At 39.6% G+C, this 15,910-nt stretch overlaps 1 protein-coding gene across 5 annotated transcripts in view; it reads left to right on the forward strand.

Annotated features, from left to right (window-relative positions):
• Nucleotides 1-15,910, forward strand: part of MAP2K5 (mitogen-activated protein kinase kinase 5) — a 316,196-nt gene that overhangs the window by 251,276 nt on the left and 49,010 nt on the right. The gene's annotated exons all lie outside the window — the stretch shown is intronic.

A 15,910-nucleotide genomic window follows, 5' to 3' on the forward strand; every position in this document is an offset into this window, starting at 1 on the left:
TTATTTTTAAAACTTTAATTTTATAATATTTTAAATACTTCTAATTAGAGAGAGGAAGCAATAAATGATTCAAATAGGAAAGTTTGAAAGAAAAAACAAATCGTAATTCATAATTATTCCTCTCAATTAAACATCTGTATAACCAGTTATGAGATTTGGGAGAAAAAATAAAGATCCTCTCAGGAAAAAGACAAACACACACATATCACAATAATAGTAAGAATGGTGATCTAACATCCTTAATGACAGCATCAGTCAGTCCACATATCCCCTGCAACCCATGAAACATGTTGGTACAAAAATGAGCACATCATCCTGAAGCCAATGGAGGCTCCATTACCCCAAATACCAGACAGACCTCCTGGATCTAGGAGCTCATCAATATCTTCTCCATTCGTCTTACATTCAGAAAGCCTCCCATCCCAAGCAGTCCTCTAAATTAAACTGAGTTTCATTAATTCCTCCTTCAGTTTTGTTCTGCGAAGTGTCCAGGAATCTGTAGCCTCACTCTTTTGGTACCATTACCTTCTGACTTAGCGCCCTATTCTAATGGGCCAAGCTAAGTGTATTCAACCACACGTGATCAACCTCTAGCTCTAATACAGATAACAGAAAACTTTTGGGGTTTGAGGAACTATTTTTTGGTGGGGAGACAAGAAGGGCATATTTATATGTAATGGTTGCACTCAAATTCTAAACCATATTAAGTGATTAGTTTTTGTTTAATTTGTAATTTTTTATTTAATTAGAATATTTTTCATGGTTACAAGATTCATGTTCTTTTCCTCCCCTCCTCCTACCCCCTCTGGTAGCTAATGCGCAATTCCTAAGTGATTCATTTTTGACAGATTCCTAAGCATAAGGAAGTCATTTAATGGGCTGTTGGAAACAGGAAGGTTTGTTATATGAGTGATAGGACTTCTTCATCTAAGTGGCATTTTCTTCAGGTCCTTTATTTGGAAACATAATCAGACATGCTACCTATATGAGCCCCACTCAACCTAAAGAGACATGAAAATATCTTCTTACCACCTTCTCCACTCTCAGTAATGTCCCTCTGCTTTTGTTCCTGGTGTGGAACTTTATTTTGCCCCTCTCAGATTCACTTATTTAACTTTTATCTAATCTCTAATTCATTTATCCTGTAACATTGTACACACCTAGTTACCTTTGCTTATCTTGTTCTCCAACTCTACCTAACCTAATTCAATAGTTGAGATGTTTTAATAAACATTTATTAAACACCTAGAATAGGCCAGGCACTGTGCTTAGTGCTAGGGATACAAAAACAGAACAAAAAAAGATAATCTCTGCCCTCAAGGAGTTTACTATCTAATGGAGAAAGAAAAAGCACAAAAGGGAATGTCTCCTTAAATGAAGTTTTGAAGTTCATGGCTCCATTGTCCAAAGGGAAGAAAGAAGGTAGTGATGCAGTCCATTCCCAAGGCTGATGAGAGATAACTAATTAAAAACTATGTCTCAAGAAAGCTAAAACAATAGTCTGCACAATGGTATGTTTGTAGAATGAAAGACTTAAGAAACAACTTGTTAAATATGACCAAAAAACAAAATTAGTTTGGCTTTTGGTTTAAACCCAAGTGGAAAACCTGGGAGGTGGGGGAGTCCATTAAAGATGACCCCTGGACCATAGCTCCTAAGAGAACTGAGAATCAGTGGGGTCCTTGTCTGAGCTTAAATACATTTTAATAATTGTGCTCCTTTTGTCCTATGAATTTATCAGATTTCCCAGTCTTTGTACCATTTTATTTAGACTGTCTACCAAAATATGGTGAGATTCAATTTGGATGAGATCCAATAGTCTAGGATTTGAGATTTAAATCTTGAAGGGACCTTCAAGGCCATGAAGCACAAACTCCTTCATTTTATAGATGCAGAAATGGATCAATGCCCGTGCTATCTAAATGTTCATACTTCTGGGTTCTTGTGTGGCCTTCCTTCCTGAGCAATGTAACCAGGAGCACCTCCTGTTCAGGAATGATTTCACTCCTTCAGCACAGGAAGTACCCAGGATTGTAAAATGAATGTCTACTACTCTTGATTGAGTGCCCTTAGGTCATGGGGCATTGTGGTAATAATAGCAGGCATAACACCTACTTTGGGCAAGATAGGTGAGTTCAAAGACAAGCACAATAACAAAGGCTAAGCTCATTATAGTGCCTCTCCTTATTATATGGACTGGAATATTTCTCCTCAGACTAAGAGCTCTGAGAACCCAGTGTGTCTGGCTGACAAGCTCCTGATAGGGGACATCCCTCCACCAACAGATTCTAACTTAGCTATGACTTTTTTAGGTAAGTCCTAGGGAGCCTGACGTATATAAAGCTTAAGTAGCTTGCTCAGAGTTACACTGCCAATAAGTATCCTTGGAGGATTTTAAAACCAGATATCCCTGAGTCTAAGCCCAGCATGCACTCCAATAGCATCAGAGATTTGGATCTAGAAGGGACCATAAAGGTTCAATCCCTTCATTTTACAGATGAGGAAACTAAGGCCCAGAGAGGTTAAGTCACTTGCCCAGATAGGTTTATGTGTTTAGAGTTTTGGTCAGTGTGTTTTGTATATAACTTTGAAGACCTTTGTCCTGACCAAATGAGTTTGTAAACTCCTTTAGGGGCCATGCCATTGTCCTCTCTTATCCTTTTCCCTCTACCTCAGGATCTTTTTTTTTTTTTTAAGAAAATTATCAAAACATTTTATTTCAAACAACAGATAGGACTTTGACCCCAGAGTCAGTAAGTCCTGGGTTTAAATCCAACCTCAGACATTTATTTAGCTCTGTGATTGTAGGCAAGTTTCAAGTCCTCTGAGCTTCGTAATGCAATCTTAAGACTTGAAGTCATAGAAAGGTTCTGATCTGTCTCAACAGACAGTTAACCGTCAAATGCAGTCCCGGGTCCTTGGCACATATGGATATTCCCAACATCTGTCCCTTTTAGGAAGGGACATCTCCAAAACAGATGATAAATTAGTAGTAACTTTGGAATGATGGTAGTAACATGGCACAGTCACTATTATCTCAAAGAAAAGCATGCAACGAGAAGTCAGGATTTAATATAGTCCATGAGGTAGGCATTCCCTCTCCCCCCACACTCCCATTTAAAAAGTTCTATTCATCACAATAGCACTATGTTTATAAATAGTAAAATATCAGTTGTTCAATAAACAGTATTATTTATCTATCCTGTGAATAGCATGGTGATAGGCACCAGGAGAGATAGACACAGATAAACACATAGTCAACAAGCATTAAATGCCTATTATGTGCCAGGCACTGTGCTAAACCCTAGAGATACAAAGGAAGGGAAAGGACAGGCCCTGCTCTCAAGAAGCTCACAGTCTAAGCTCACAGAGAGAGAACATGTAAACAATTGTGTACAAAAAAGGGTATATACAGGAAAACTGGAGATAATCTCAGAGGGAAGGCATTAGCATTCAGGAGGACCAAGCAAGGCCTCTTGTAGAAGGTGGAATTTTAGCTGAGACTTCAGGAAAGAGAGGAAGGAGAGCATTCAAGGCATGGGGCACAGTCCCTTTTCTCAGAGAATTGGGCATCTAATAGGGGGTGTATAATATAAACATGGTATATCTGTAACCATAATACTAAATAATACTCGGTAAATTCATTACAGGGCCAAACCAAAGTATTATTTTAGACTCAAGAGAAGGAAATCATTGCTGTTATATGTGAACTACTATTATGAATATTATTCTTATCATCGTCATTTTCTGTTATTGTTATCTGTCATCTTTGGGGCATGAGCTGTTACATATAAGTAAATTTTCCAGATAACTGAAAATGCAGTACACATTTTCCTGCCATAGTAAGCAAAGGATACTGAATATAATTGAGCCTTTTATAACTCAGTATTTGCCATAAGCATCAATTATTATATTATGCTGTCATAAAGTAATGTCAGGGATTATTCATACGTCTAGAACTTAGCTTTTTATTTAATTGAATCTCCCCAGCTGTTCTAGTTGGCAGTTGTTCTGGCTCCCCATTTAGTGATGCCCTCAGGAGCTATTGAGGTGTGTAGGACTATTTGCCCCTATACTAAATGGCTGTTATTGTTCGCTTAATCTCTTCCCTTGTGTATATCTCTTTCCTATCCCTTATCAATTCTCATCCCTCTAGGCGGGTACCTAATGCCCCAACTTTCTGATTTTCCATCCACAACTTCCTCTCTCCTTGACTGCAACCTAGAACATAACTGAGGGTTGCCAAAGGAATCCACATAATGGAATATAATATGTAAAATCATGTCAGTGGGGTATATGCCTAAGTAAGGAGTGGATGCCTCCAGCCTCTCCTGTGGAGTAAAGGAAATGTCCTTTACTCAGTCATTCAGTAAATATTTAGTAAGTGCCTACTATGTGCTAAGAGTCAGAAAGATCTGAGTTCAAGTATGGCCTCAGACACTAGATGTCTAACCCTAGACAAGTCTCTTAACATCTCTCTTCCCTCTGTTGTCACTGATCAAGAGTGACTTGTTCACAGTCTTCCAACTGCTATGTGTCAGCAGTAATACTTGAACCCAGGTCTTCCTGTCTCTAAGTCCAACTATCTTTGTACTGTGTCATCCTGCCTTTTCAGTGTGTGTGTGTGATTCTGATTGTGAGTTCATTATCTTTAATCCACTCTAGGAAAGCTTTGAGGAGGTGAGTTAAAAGTTGAGCTTGGAAAGAAGGCAGTAGAACATTCCAGTGTATGGAGACTGTAATTCCAGCAGGTTTTGTGAACAAGCAGAGTAAATGCTTTTTGGTACAACTTCATGCCTGCTAAGAAGGCTTCACCATCATGACCACAATAAATTCTATCCCTAACCACCGCCGAGCATTCCACAACTAAAAATTAATCCCTTTCTCTTCAAGCCACCCCCCACTAAAACAGGTGGTCAGTGTGGGATCCTGGGGGAGGAGAGAAGATAAGGGAGGGACCCTCCATGGAGATAAAAAGGACATTTTCCCAAGCATTAAATCCCTCAGTCTTTGCTGGGTGAAAAATCCAGAGGGGTGAGACAGACAAGAGAGTTTACTGAAGGGGCTCTCAAATTAGGAATGTCAGTTTGCAAATCGCTCCCCAGGGAAGTAGTAGGTGGGCATAGAGTGTGATAAATGTTTGTTCTCATCTGCCTCTGCAACCAAGACAACTCCCTTTCATGACTTATGCCAGGCACACCCTTCTTTGCTCCCCCTCAGAGATGAGTTTAAAATGTTTTCACCTTAGGATAAATGTTTATCAGATCTTTGCCTAAGATAAATTTTTGAGAGAAAGAAGAGAGGAGGGGCTATGAAAAGACAAACTTCACAACTTGGAGTAGGGCTAGTCCTACAACCATTTGCTTTTGCGATGAATAGGTGTCAGAATCATGAGTGCAACTACTTTCATTATAAATGGACTTTAGGGGGTTTTCCTCCCAATTTATGACTTAATGCTTCCTCTCCTTGTGCATACAGATTGCATTTGTCACACACAAAAAAAAAAATTTCTTATAGTGAGTCTGATTATATATAGCAGAGTTCATTAAATAGTATTGATAGAGAAAGTTCTAAGAACTTGCAAAAAGCTTAATGCTCCACATGTAGAATTTTGTAATGACAAATGGTAAAATTGTATGCCTACCAATATAGTCAGACCCTCACTTTGACATGCTTGACCTGCATATCTTCCTTAGATACAAATAATAGGTAATATTTTATAGCATTTATTTATAACAGTTAACCAAGCTAATCCACAAAGATGAGGTAGTGTATGCATCCCATTTTACAAATAACGTAACTGAGTTTCAGTGAGATTAAATTAAGTCAAACTGAATTTCAGTTAGCGAGGTGGCTCCTTGGAGAAAATGCTATGTACTTGGTATCCAAAAGATCTGGGAGTTCAAATCCTGCCACAGAAACCAGTTGTGTGACGCAGAGCAAGTCACTTAATCTCTGTTTGCTTCAGTTATTAAATGGAGATAATAGTAACACCTACCTTGCAGAGAGTTTGTGAGAGTCAAATGAGGTCATATCTGTAAAGTGCTTGGCATGGCTGGCTTGTGGTAGGTATTTAATAAACGCTTGTTCCCTTCTTCCCCTTACGTGGTTTTGATTTGCCCGGGTCTCATAGATAAGTCATGGAGCTAGAATTTGAATTTGTGTCTTGAAACTTCACGTGCAGGGCTCTTTCCACTATACCACACTGTCTTTCACTGTACAACAATAACATTTTTTCACCAGTGCTATTGTAGGGATTCCTCATCCTTCCTATTTTTGCTTCCTTTTCTTCCTTCCCTTTCCCATAATCCCTGTTGCCCTCTTAGCCCCACTTCCTTTCCTATTACCATCCCTAAAGGTCTTTAGTTACATCCTTCTGCCTATGTTATTCCATTTACATTTCTCTCCCCTCAAACATCAACAGCCGCCACCTCTATTGCAGTAAAACTCGATTCTGTGACTACACCTGCTACCTAATTCAGCTCCCACTTACCTGCCTGCCAAGCACCTCTGGATATCCTACAGGCATCTCAAATTCAGCCTTCCAAAACAACTCACTTCCCACCCCCTAACCCCATCAAAAATAAAACAGAAACAACCCTATCCCCTGTTTCTCTTGAGGGCCAGCATCCCCCATCCTGCAGGCTCACAATTCAGACTCATCCTCAGCTCTTTGTGCCTCCACCATGGCTCCTGCATCCATCCCCTTTTCTCTACTTCCATAGTCCTTAGCCTCATCAGACCTTCAGAATCTCTCCCTTGTACCACCACAATGCTTTGCACACCTCTGCCTTAACTCCTTAGTTCAGCTCAAGTGTTCTCTCCTTCTTGAGGCTGTTCCTGATGAGCAAATTAAAATGCTTTTTTCTCCCTCTTGAAATTGTTTTGTATAGACAGAAATACATGCTATATATCACTCCCACCCCCACACATTAAAATGCAGACTTTGTGAGAGTAAAGACTGCTTCATTTGGGCCTCTGTGTCCCCCACTGACTGCCTATCACCGTGCTCTTTACTTGGTAGGCACTTATTTAATGTTTATTAAATTGAAGAGCCATCTTTCTGGACTCTCTGCTTCTAGACTCTCCTTCACCAATGCATCATCCCACTATCAAAAGAACCTTTTTCAGTAGGTTCTCCCCAGCTCAAGAATCTTCATCAGCTCCATCATTCTTTTCTGCTTAGCTTTTAAAGCCCTTCCCAGTCTGGCTTCATCTTATCTTTCTAGACTCCCTTCATGTTACTTCCCCTTCCACACTCCAGGCCAGCCAGAGCATTCTGCTCTAGATTCCATCTCATGGCTACTTGTCTTCCTGCAGGCTTCTAGTCCTGCCTCTTGGAGTCCTTCTAACTTCAGAATGCTCTCTCTCTTCTCAACTGATCCTTTATATACTTAGCAGTTTAAATCGTGTGTCCCTTAGTAGAACAAAAGCGCTCTAAGGGCAAGAACCTCTTTTAGTTTTATCTTTATATCCCCAGCTCCTTACACAGCACTTTGCTTTTAATTGATGTTCAATCAATACTTATTGAATGGAATTGGATTAATTGGAGGTCAGGCTGACCATTAGGGCGCTCTCCCCTACCATTTCTCCTTTGCCCTTTTCTCTCTCCCTCTGTGTCTTGGGGCTGAGGGTCATGTTGACATCTTCCTCTTCTCACCTACTCAGCCACTAAATATTGATTTTATTGTTCCTGCCCTGCTTTAGTAGATTAACCTGGGAGCCTAACCAATATTTTTATAGGAAAATATGTTTCAATTCCAAACATCTGATTTACCCAGGAACTTTGAGAATATAAACTGTCATTTAGAAACCACCTGGCATTAACATTGATTGTTAGTTTAGGATATTTTTATTTGTTAGCTTGTATTTAAGAATTATTTTAGAGGGCCACTGGAAGGAAAGTTAGCAATGTAAAAACAAAAAATATAAATAAAAATTTACTTTAAAAAATATATAGGATTGGGGGCAGCTGGGTCGCTCAGTGGATTGAGAGCCAGGCCTAGAGATGGGAAGTCCTGGGTTCAAATGTGGCCTCAGTCACATCCCAGCTGTGTGACCCTGGGCAAGTCACTTGCCCCCCCTTGCCTAGCCCTTGCCACTCTTCTGCCTTGGAACCAATATACAATATTGATTCCAAGATGGAAGGTAAGAATTTAAATATATGTGTGTGTGTGTGTGTGTGTGTATACATACACACACACACACACACACACACATAGAATTGAGGAAGAACAGAAAAAGGTAGAAGGGAAGCTAAGCTTGCTAAAAATGAAAAGATACAAATATTTGCTATTAATGTAGCTTAAAATGCATATGTACTTCCCTTTGTGGAGTTAGATGTCTTCCTTAAATTTATGTGTGCGATGGATTTTCACAAGTAATTTTATCTTCAATCAATAAATAAGCACATAGTTTGTGGAGCTTAAAAGAACTTTGGAATGAATCCTTTTTTTGCAAATCTAAAAACCTCTTCTAATATAAATAATGTCTCCAATTGTCTTTTTTAGTTGGTTAAACTTGTCCTGTCTTATATTATTTAAAGCTGGGCATACCCATGAAGGGTTGGCATTACCCTATTTGCGGTGCTTGCCTTTATTTTAGAATTATTCAAAGAAAAGTTCTCTGTTCACTTTTCATAGATTGGGTTCCCTCATATTAATAATAATAATAATAATAATAAAAGCCCTGTGATACAATAATCCCTCACTTGTTTGGCAATCACCTGATATCTCCAAATTTCCTTAACACAATTAAGAACCCAAATGAAAACAAAACAAACAAAAAAAAGGATTCTGAATAGCCAAATTAAAGGCCCTAAAATCTATATACTTTACTCATAGAAGAGCTACACAGGCCCTCACACAGTTAGACATAATTCTGTCAAACCTGGTTATTTGATTATTTGATTTCCTAGCCTTCAATAGATTAGAAATACCCATTTGGGGAGAAAACAGGTAGTTAGGTTTGCTAGACAAGCATACTGACAGCAAGAAATGTGATAGAAAAACTATAAAAACAGACTGAAGAACTGAAAAGACTCAATATTGTGGGGCTATTTAGTGAAGGTACACATAGCCTTCAGACATCAGTAATATAGGGTACAACTATACCATATAATGGCTACTAATCATGGTGGGTGTGAGCAATCAATAAGGTACTAAATTCTGTTCATTGCAGTTAAGAATGGTATGAATCAGTATGTAAATATACTTTAATAAAAAAAAAAACTCTTACCTTCCATCTTAGAATCAATACCTTGTGTCAGTTCCAATGCAGAAGAGCAATAAAGCCTAGGCAGTGGGGGTTAAATGGCTTGTTCAGGGTCCTACAGCTAGGAAAAATCTGAGTCTAGATTTGAACCCAGGACCTCCCATCACCAATCCTAAGTCTCAATTCACTGAGCCACCTGCTGTACTCTATAATGTACTTTTAAAAGATTTCTACTAAAATAAGAGAAATGGAGATAATTCACAGTCCACACTGTCTATTAAATACCTATCATACGGCAGCCTTTGTGCTAAGTGTGGGATACAAAAAAGGTCAAGACAAAATACTTAAGGAGGTAGCGCTTCTGTTGTCTAGACTCTCCCCTCACATAGCACCGTATTTCTCAATGCTGTTGGGGAATCGTGGCATTGAGGTATCCCATTACCACCTAGAGATAAGAAAGAATTGCCACCCGAGACCATCTCCCCATAAATCAGAGAGCAGCCTTAACTACAGCCGTTCTTTGGCTAGAGAGATTTGTGCTTTGGACCTTGGGAATGTGAAGACCTGGGTAGATTCAGAGGAAGCCCCACCAAGGAAGACCTTTTCTTCTCATTGGCGTTCTCTCCACCTTCCCCTGCCCGGGCCAACCAGCGTGCTCTAAAGAACTGTGGTCTTCAGGTGCTTTGGTTTTTTATTTCTCAGAACAGAAAAGCGAATAGTTTAAAGGTGGGTGAAGACTGTTGACCTACATTTACCAGTAATCTTTGTAAGCCACGGTCCTCTGACCATGCTAAGCGTTACATTATCGACTTGTATTTTTGATGTAGTGTTTAAAGATTTGTAGAAGCTTATTCAGTTCGGATCTGGCCTCAGACACTTCCTAGCTGTGTGGCTCTGGGCAAGTCATTTAACTCCCATCGCCTAGCCCTTACTGCTTTTCTACTTTGAAATTAATACTAAGGCAGAAAGCAAGGGGTAAGGAAGAAAAGTGGGAGGGGGAAGGAAAGAATGAAGGAAATATATTTGAATTAAATAGTCAAGATAAAAAGGGCTGCGTTATACTCTGAAGGTTTTGTCAATTTGACCGCTATGTCGTCATGTTTTGCCTTGTCTTAGTTTGATGCAGACCTGTGTTTTTTTATCAGTACCCGGTGTTTCCCCAGTGTGGAAATTCCCTCTACAATGCAGTTCTGTAACTCTTATTTGACTTATGATAGTTTTAGAGAGTTGCCTGGAGCACTAAGTGATTAGTAACTTGTAAAGGATCACATAGCCAGTCTGTTACAGAGTCTCCCTGGCTCCAACGTGCCTTCTCTAGCCTCTCACTCATTTTGCACCTCTTTTCAGTGTTAGGAACATGTAATTGGAGAAAGCATAAATGGAGCATCCATTTTTTTATACAAGGTGCACTTTTTAGAATTCTAATGCTACCTTTGGAAAGTCCAGACTGTTTAAAATCATGTAGTTTAACTGGTTTTAAAATTTAAAATAGGTTGGCAGGATGGCCAGGATTCCTTTAGTAATTACTTTTTCTTTTGTATTTCTTTAGAAATAACATTAACATTCTACCAAAAACCCAGCAGTAATCCAAAAGTTAATGTTCTGTTCATTTATAATTATATTTAATTCATATTTATGAGTTGATGGGAGAGAGAGTATGAAGAATTCCACAAAAATTAAAATGTTACCAAAGAATTGAGCCAAAAGAAGTGATTTTCCTGATATTTTAAAGCATATAAAAATAAAGTATATTAATTAGGAAGAACTAATTTTTAAAAATACATGGTAGTTTGAAGTCAGGGTTTTTTAAAATTCTGAAATATGCCATATTTCTACTATTTCCTATTGGCACTGAGTAAATCCAAAGAAAGTGATTTTGATCACTAGATCAATTAATTAGACTCTAACTTTACCAGCAAAAAATCTAAATGCTTAGGTGGTCATTTAATAAGTAGTGTTCTTTGAATTGTCCGTGAAGTCTGATGTATTATTAATGAGTTAATTTCTTGGTGGTGGAGGTTTGTGAATAGCATTCTACGAATGGGCAGTTGCCTAGTGGGGCCAGTTTTGGCTTCTATCATTTAACATGTGTTGCCCTATTGTGAAGCCTTATCCAGCTGTAGGGTAATATTCATTTAATCCACCATGATGGTACTTACACACCCTGAAATGAAGTTGGATGCCAAGGTCAGTTACCCAGCAGCTCAGGCTGAGGCACTGACGTTGTTTCATCTCTGAGTTTGCCATAACATTATGCTTGTTGTTAATTTTCCCTAAACCAGGAGAAATACTGTATGCAAGCAATGCAAATGTTTTCAAAAGGGGCTCCAAGCTGGTTGGCTAGGGTGCTGCCTCTGTTCCAGAATGGAGGCAACATTCCAGGGAGTATGTAAGTTCCTTCCTTCCTCTTGGAAATGGGAGTTGCTGGGCCCAGGAGATCCCTGATGTTCTGAGGTCCAGAATAGCAGATGGCATTATGATTTTCCAAGTCCTGATAAACATTCTAACTGAACTTGTTCATTTTGCAGTATATAGTATTCTCTCTCTCTGTCTCTGTCTCTGTCTCTGTCTCTCTCTCTGTCTCTCTCTCCCTCTCTCCCTCTCTCTCTCTCTCTCTCTCTCTCTCTCTCTCTCTCTCTCTCTCTCTCTCTCTCTCTCTCTCTCTCTCTCACTCTCTCCCCTCTCCTTCCTCTCCTATTTTCACCTTCCCTATTTTTTATCTTTCCTTCTCTGCCTTTCTCTCCCTTCTATTCCATGTTTCTGTTTTTCTATAAACTCTAATTTTAACCAGTACTATACACCCTTCAACTAGCTTTTAAAATTCCTTCATAGATCATACATCGCACCCCAGCTGACCTCACGTTCTTATGGAATGCATGGTTTTTGAACTGGGACATACAGCCCTTGAATTTGTCTAAACATATCAAAAACAGTATCATAAACTCACATACATTTTGTAGTCCTTTAGAATTTTATTTCCCATATATGTGCAACTCAGGTACCAAATGACAGTAATTATTTTAACTAACAGTTGAATGTTCAAGAAGACATACAGTGTGTGAGGACATGGACTCAGGGCTTCCTGTGAGATCCCAGACCTCTGACCTGACAGAGTTCTGGCTTGCTGATTTTTCAGGATACAGACGTGCCAGATTTGCTTCCCTGGTTGGAATTTCTCTTAACTTCATAGGTGCAGATGTGGCCTTTTATGTTCAAATTTGGACAGACTTTATATTCCCTTTAAGAAAAAGAATTTACCTGAAAAAAAGACAATTACTCACCCTGTCTTTCTTTTGGATTTGACTGGTTTTATTTTTTGGATCATGATGTGGCCAGTTTTCATTCACATTTCTGCACATTGACACTCATAAAATGCCAATGTGTACATTTACATCAGAATTTAGATCCTGGATCAACCGTGTTTAGTCGCACTTTTACCGAGACTGAAATTGACCTTACCAGTGTATGAAATTCAAACACTATATAGGAACAAGGTAAAACCACAGGTAGGAATTGCTGAATAATTACCTTTAGACCAACCTGAGCAGGAGGTTTCCCATGAGGGCGAGCTCATTTAATGGTTCCTAAAACTCAATCTTGTGGATGTCAGTGGTCATGCTTGATTATTTGCTGCAGTGTTTTATGAAAAAGCAATAAAAATGCATCGAGAGTATATGGAGAAAAAGGAACAATAACTGGTTTTATTTTTTCAAATGAAGTCCCTTTGGTGTAAGCCAGGTAGGCTTCATGCTGCTATGCCATATCTATTTAAAAGGAGCATGTATGTGTTTATAGTGTTTGTGCGGATACCTCCACATTGCTGTGCACTGGTAGCTTATGATTGACGAGAGACTAAAAATAAAAAAAGGAAAAAATTTACACATTTGCTTCAGAAAAGAAACAATTAAAGTTGCACCTGAAAAGTGAATCAGTTTTCCACTTACTATATGCTGACTGTTCATGGAATATTACAAAACCCACACCCTTTAGGAGCCTCTTTTGAAAATCTTTAAAGGCCAATGGAGGTCTCGAAAAATTATACAGACCACGTAGGGCTGATTTGTTTTGTTTTGAATCTTTGATATCCCCAGTTCTGAGGCATTTCCTAAGCATCCTTATCTTCCTAAGAAAATCTCTACGTTCTTGAAATCTAAATTACCTAGAGACTGATTCATTTAGACCTGCTTATATTTTATTTTATTTTTTTAAATACACCATCTGGTAGTGATGCTCACTTGGCTAACAGCTGGTTCTCCCGTGATTTAAGGTTTTATGAGTAAGGTGGGTGTTTCAGTGGCTAAAATTCAGGCCTTTGGCCCCTGGTTCCAGCCCCACCTGAGACAAGTTAAATGAGCTGCTACTGTCAGCCTAGACCCAGTGGACAGAACTTCACACCAAAATGCCCACACATGTAATTTGTCACATCTGGCAACTTGGAGCATGGGGTGACCCAGTGTGGAAATTGAATCATCTTTCACTTTCTCTGCTCAGGGCTTGATGTGGACTGGGATGAGTAAAAGATGGTTCTCTGGTCTCCAACTGGAGTGGGTCAAAAGCTCCCTTTCTTGTTGATGTCCCTTGGTAAACCTTCTTAAAGTCAAAACTCACCCCATTTACATCCTGCCCTACTAATGAAGCTCTATGCATTAGATCAGTTCATTAGGTGTCCTGTAGTCAAAAATGCTTTTTAAATTGTTTAGTTTTTTAAAATATAGATTATGAGCTGAAAGAGTACTTAAATTGTTGAGGACCCAGAATTTTTGAGCAAACTCATCTTTGTATGGAACATACTTGTACCTACTGCTTTGTGGCAATAAGTATATTATACAGTTATTAATTGCTCATATCCTAAACTCTTTGTATTTATGCATCATCTCATCCAGCTCCTTCTTTCCTTAACATTTTCTCCCACCCCCACCCCCACCCCACTGGGTATAGCTCTGCCCAAATAATGATTTTCCTACTATAAAGTAACTTTGGTACTACATGAAATGTAATTCTCTGAACTCAGAACGGTGATTATAAAGATTCTTTGAGATCATTAGGAAAAAAAAAACTGTGAGGCCTATAATTCACACTGTCTATACCTAAGAACTAAAGTACAACTTCTGGGACAAGATACAGGCCATGGTTAGGACTCTGAAGAGCAATGACGTTTTTAGTGCAGAACCTCTTCTTTAGTCATACATGCACTCTTTCACCACCACAATAATAACTGATCTGGATAACCCACTGTGAAAATAATGCTTTAGGGAATCACAAGATGGCTCAGAGAATTAGGCCTAGAAATGGAAAGTCCTGAGTTCAAATGTGACCTCAGATATTTCCCAGCTGTGTGAGCCTGGGCAAGTCACTTAACCCCCATTGCCTAGCCCTTACCACTCTTCTGCCTTAGAACCAGTACTTAGTATTGATTCTAAGATGGAAGGTGAGGTTTTTTAAAAAGCAAAAGAAAGGGGGCAGCTGGGTGGCTTGATGGATTGAGAGCTAGGCCTAGAGACGAGAGGTCCTGAAGATACTTCCTAGCTGGGTGACCCTGGACAAGTCACTTAACCCCCATTGCCTATCCCTTACCTTCTGCCTTGGAACCAATACATAGTTCCAAGGCAGAAGGTAAAGGTTTAAAAAAAAAGAAAGAAAAGAAAAAAGAATTCTTTAGTGCAAGGAACAATGGTGAAAAAACTTTCAGACATAAGACTTTAAAATTAGTCTAGGTATAGGCAAGGTAGAATAAGGTAGTTTTCCTAATTTCCTAGAATTACAAGCTACTTTTGTTTATTTGATCTTCTTATGCCTGACTGAATGAATGACTTCATTTGAACGACAGCCATTAATGGATCAATACCTGCTTGGAAGGAGGTCTCTACTAGAGGGCCCCAGGGCTCTGCTCCTGGCCCTGTGCCCATCCACTTTTTTAAAAACTCGACAACTTTCATAAACAGACAAATGGTGTGCTTCTTCAGTTTGCAAAATCAAAGCTTTTAGGGATAGCTAATACTTTGCATGACAGTCAGGATCTAAAAAAGAAACTTGACAGGGTGGGAAGATAAATGTAATTAGGTGAAGTTTAGTAGGGACGAGTTTGTAAAGTTGTACACTTGACTTCAGAAAGTCAGCAATGCAACTATAGAAGGGGAAGATGTGGCTAAGTTAAAAATGGAGATGATGGCAAGCTGCAGGATGAATGGAGGCAGGAATGAGATGGGTAACAATAGGCCCAGAGTAAATGCCCTGCTCCACTCCTACAACAGCCTGGGCATCATGTGGCCAGAGAGTGGGGGTGGGGGGGTGGGGAACAGGGAAAGACAGGAGAGTACCCTTCGGCCAGTCACTTACTGTCACAGTGAAGAGGGCTTCTGTGCCTTCTACATCCTGTCAGGGCAGAGACCCAGGTCTAAGGGATGGAAGTTGCTGAACAGATAGCACGATTCAATGAAAAACTCAGCCCTTGGCGTCACGGGGTCTGGATTTGAATCAGAGCTCGGCCTCTTACTCTCTTTGTGACCTTGGCCAAGTAACTTCACCTCCCTGGGGAGAGGGGCAGAGGCAGGTTGGAGCTCCTGCTCGGGCCTGGTACTGGGTGTCAGCCTTCCTGAGGGCCCTCTGCAGGCCGTGCAGGAAGTGGCGAGACTCACCATTGAAGCCCCTCCGTCTGACATGTACCCATCTCTTCCTTCCAAACCTCTCCTAGTGCCAC

Source organism: Monodelphis domestica, chromosome 1 (assembly GCF_027887165.1).
Source record: "Monodelphis domestica isolate mMonDom1 chromosome 1, mMonDom1.pri, whole genome shotgun sequence".
Classification (NCBI taxonomy): Eukaryota; Metazoa; Chordata; class Mammalia; order Didelphimorphia; family Didelphidae; genus Monodelphis; species Monodelphis domestica.